At 39.2% G+C, this 4800-nt stretch overlaps 1 protein-coding gene across 2 annotated transcripts in view; it reads left to right on the forward strand.

The window, feature by feature from the left end:
* The first annotated feature begins 4491 nt into the window (after window positions 1-4491).
* mcm9 (minichromosome maintenance 9 homologous recombination repair factor) overlaps window positions 4492-4800 on the forward strand; it is a 22268-nt gene continuing 21959 nt past the window's right edge. The window contains exon 1 of one of the 2 annotated variants that reach the window (XM_023402817.2): window positions 4492-4732. The gene's annotated coding sequence lies outside the window, so the exon portion shown is untranslated. The remainder of the gene's footprint in view (window positions 4733-4800) is intronic. The other variant, XM_087173061.1, reaches the window with a different exon arrangement.

Genomic DNA, 4800 nt, shown 5'->3' on the forward strand with positions numbered 1-4800 from the left:
GATCAGTTTGTTGAGCCTCTGCCTATCCCTGTCAGCGCTGCCCCCTCTCCAGCAGACCACAGCCAAGTAGATGCTGAGGCCACCACAGAGTCATAGAAGGTCCTGAGGAGAGCCCCACACACACCAAAGGACCTCAGTCTCCTCAGCAGGTGAAGGCGACTCTGACCCTTCTTGTAGAGAGCGTGGGTGTTGGTGGACCAGTCCAGTTTGTTGTTGAGGTGAACCCCCAGGAACTTGTAGTTCTCTGTCCAACGAGCCCTGCAGTTTAGCACCATGTCATTCACTTGTTGACTAAGCCCAGCCCACCACTCAGAGTGGGGAGCTCCTTCACTGTATTTCACCATACCTTGGTGTCCCTTGTGTAGTTTTGCTAGCTAGCAGGATGTACCACATACATACATACATACATTGAATGGCTGGCATGGCATCTGGCAAAAGTGTATAAAGGCCCCACACCTACTATACCAAAGTTTATTTACCCAGACCCCTGTGAGTTTGCAAGGTTTTGCAAAGCTTTAGAAAACCTACTCCCATCTAATGCCTCAGAACTCTGCAAGCATCAAATACTTGTAGACAGGAGGTAAAAGCTGATGTCTGTCTGAAATCAATAATGTGGGAGAAAAATGCATTGATTGTAGATCAATCAATGCATTGTGTAAATGACCTCTGCTGAGTAATTAAATATATGGAAACAGGAAACTAAGTAAAAACCCAACAATGCTGGGGGGATACTAAATATGAGCTATTAGATCATAGCTAGACATTGGCAGGCAAATGTGCAGCCGGTCACACTCAAACACTCGGGCACGTAGGGGATAGGAATATGTTGTCACCTATAATACTCACTCATAACATACTTATACTCATAAAACATAGTGTGTATAGAAAAAGAAGAAAAATTACTCATGCATATGTAAGTTCCAAAGTGACAGCTTTGTGACAGTTGATGACTCAGCATGTGTGACATATGGGGGTTTCATCTCTGGTAACAGCTGATGTGTTGGTGTCAGCTGACGTTTAATGCCTCAGAAACCAGTAAAAAATAACTCAGTGGCTTTGTAAATATCACAATAATAAAAAATATAAATAGAATAGAATCTTTAAATATCACTTAAGTGATTGTTTGAGAAAGGCAAACCAAAATAAATGTTTAAAAATCCAACAGTTAATTTTGTCTTAAATTCACATCCATCATTTCTTGTGTACTTCACAAAGAGAAATTAGTATTTGAATATCAAATTATATTTTTAAGATATACTAAATGTTTTTGGAAATTTCGACCAAAATATTTGGGAAAGGAGTAATAATACTGATCAGTTTCAAGAGCTAAACTTATTACTCATTCCAAATCAATATTCCTAATTTTCTTCAACATTAATTTAAGAATCTGAGTAGAATGCCAAGACGTGGTTGTAATTAGCAAGAGCGAGTCCTCATGGGTAATCTGCTTCTGCAACATGTCGCTACAGGCAAGGAGTCATCGATTGTGACAAGCACCAGCTGGAAAACTCCTTGGAAACCCTGGTAAGTGGCCAGCTAGCAAAGTTTTTTGGGTTGATGTCCAGAATGATCAGTTTTCATCAAAAAAGCAATTGCAGATATCTGAAATTGATATCCCAATACAGATGACTGACAAAAGGGACCTAAGTTGTCCTCAGAAGAATGATGTTGTGGATATCGGAAATGCTCATTTTCATGAGGAAGAATTGAATCATGGATATCTGCAATACAAACAGCTTTCCATAGTGTGGTTGAGGTCCATTCATCATATTTTTTCGTAAATATTCATCATTATTATTATTATTAGAAAAAAAAAATCTTAAGAGGGGGGGCCCTACTCACCCAACAACACCTCTAAAGGAGAGAAGTTGAACGAATATTATAAAACAGAGGAGGTAAATATTATCCATTTATCATAGTTCCAAGACTATTAAATGTATAAACATTGAAACAAGGATATTTTATAGTTCCGTTTATACAAGTTTAGGAAAGCAGTGAATGAGCCAAATGAATTGCACTTTGATTTTAAACTACTAGTATTCATTTATAGTATAGGCTAACTAGTATTTATAGGATACATTAACAGTGACTACTAGTTACAGATATTATTCAGATATATTCCTGAAACATTGGGTTATTCATATTATGCATCTACCTCAGCATTGTCTGCTGCTATTGCAAATCCTGGATACGAATGTGGCAACTCCAGTCATTTTTATTGACTGTTTTCCAATCTTTTGTGCACACCTATGGCTGTAACAGGAAGAACCATATTGATAATGTTGACCACATGACCACAATATCCTCTAGTGCCACCATCAGGCCAAGTGTTAAGTTTGTGAACAACAATGAGCAGCACTTCTGTAACACATCTCTTTTTTAGGTGGCAGTTTATGGGATGGCAATGTAAGCTCTGTGTGTTTGTGGCATCATCCGAAGGGGCACTTCTGAAGCATTATGGAGTCAAGCATGGTCTGCACACACACTTGTATACATCCCACAATTTGCAGGTAACTGAAGAATGTGAAGTTGTGCAATCTTTCAGATGTCAAATTTGTGACTCCTTTTATTCTAATACCAAAGACTCTTTTTAGTCCTATTTAGTACTATTAACTCCCAGTTGAAAAGACATGAAACCATATGTGCTTTTGTTAGATGTGATTTCAAGACAAACATATATGGAACTTATGCAACGCACAAAGTAGAAAACATAAATCTTATTTGTGGAAAGATTTGAAGAACAGCCAGTTTTTACTGAGAATGAACTTGACTTTACAGTGTTGGAGTCACATGATCATGAGGACTTAGACACCACCTCGAGTTGGGTTGTGAAAGGGATTCTGAAAGTGAAATCGTGAAAAATATTGGTTCTCTCTTGATAAAATTGGAAAGCATCTATAACGTATCAGGCAAATGCATTGGTGACTTGGTGGAACAGCTTCAGTTTATCTGCACATGATCAAATCAGTATATTCCAAAGTTAGTTTGTAATATTTTTACAGAGAATAATTTTGTTGTTGATGAAGCCATTCTCAGTGAATTGGTAGAAAAACTGTGTCAATCTAATCCTTTTAGTGCAGCTTTTGGTCCGGGTGGTCCTTTTTCTTCAAAATTTAAGAGGGGAAAATACTTTAGGGAAACTTCAGTATAATTGAGCCAGTAGAATATTTTGGATCCAGAGGAGAATTGTAGCTTTCAGTATGTCCCTGCTCTTCAGTCCTTACAGCAGTTGTTGCAAAATGAAAACATTGTGAACAGTGTATTGACTAAACATTCAAACCCTTCACAATTGGAATCCTTCCATGATGGGAAATATGTCAAGCTAAATTAATGTCATGCTAATGAAGAGTTGAGTATTTCACTTATACTATATATAGACGATTTTGTCAGTCAGTCCTCTTGGAACTTTGATAAAAAAGCACAAAGTCGCAGCAGTGTACTGGGTACTTGGTGATGTACAACCTGAACTGATATCACAGCTAACATCAATTTATTTGGCTCTCCTTTGTAAAGCAAATTATGTAAAATAAATTTGGCTATGAAACTGTTCCGGAACATCTTTTGAAAGCTCTCACAACATTGGAAAAGGAAGGAATTTTTCTGCCTCAGGCTGGTGAAAATATCAGAGGAACTAGTTTAACTAAAACTACAAACTACGCTGACTTGCTGCCACTTGTTGTCAGCACATCATTTGATATGTAAAGAGAGGCAGATTGGGTCTGTCATGTCTCCTGTTCCTTTCAGGTTTCTCTGTGAACCCGAGGCACATTCACCATTGCTTGATCAGACACATAATAATCTTCCTTTTAGTCATGTCTACAAATATGTTAATCAATTTCATAAAGAGTATATGCAGATTTTTACTGATGGTTCTAAGGACCTAACCTCTGGGAAAACTGGTTTGGGGACGTACGCGGCTAATCTGCAGTTGTGGCACAGCATGGAAAATATGAATGCTTTAGCATTTTCAAGGAAAAACTTGCAACCTCAAGAAGAGCAAAGGGGTAGACATATTAGGCGAACATCCAGATGGTCTCTGTCAGTGTGGAAATTTGGAGACAGTCCAACATGTTGTATTCTCTTGTAACAAATTATTCAGAAAACAGAAAACAGTTATTCAGAGAGTTGTCAGATCTGGGTCTTTCTATTTTTTCATCTGAAAACGAAATATCAACATATTGGTACAGCATTCTTAAAATTTCTTAATAAAAGTGGTCTGTATTTAAACATATAGGATAAAGAGTTATTCCTTGTCCTTGGAGGACAGCTTTACGCTTTTCAGTGAAGAAGAAGAAGAAGAAGAAGAAGACGAAGAAGAAGAAGAAGCAGCAGCAGCAGCAGCAGCAGCAGCAACAGCAGCCGCCATCCATCGGGGGGGCAGACGTTGACACAACACCGGAAAGAACTACACACACAGCAGGTGGCGGTAATGCGCAACAAAGCCGGTTGCCACCCGCAATAAAAACAGAAGAAGAAGAAGCCCCGCTCACACCAACTTCAAGCCCGCCAACACAAGTCGCTTGTTTACACCGGAGAGACCGAGGACCTGACCTGAACCAGTGAGCAGTGACCCTGCCATCAGTATGACGACGTTTCTGCTGGTAACGTCAGCCAGAGAATGTGAGTGTGTGCGGCTAAAGACAGTTAACTTTCTCCCGCTGAAAGCTAACTCCTTCACTTCATGTGAACAGCACCAGGTGTGTGAGGGACAGTGAGACCACAGCTAGCACAGGTCAGTATGACTGCAACTGCCCTTTATTATTTAACTATTGAATATCTGAGTAGGCTTCCGCGCACTGT

The sequence above is a fragment of the Seriola lalandi genome, unplaced genomic scaffold, assembly GCF_002814215.2.
Source record: "Seriola lalandi dorsalis isolate HSWRI2012SDOR001 ecotype SW California unplaced genomic scaffold, Sedor1 jcf7180002054027, whole genome shotgun sequence".
Taxonomy (NCBI): domain Eukaryota; kingdom Metazoa; phylum Chordata; class Actinopteri; order Carangiformes; family Carangidae; genus Seriola; species Seriola lalandi.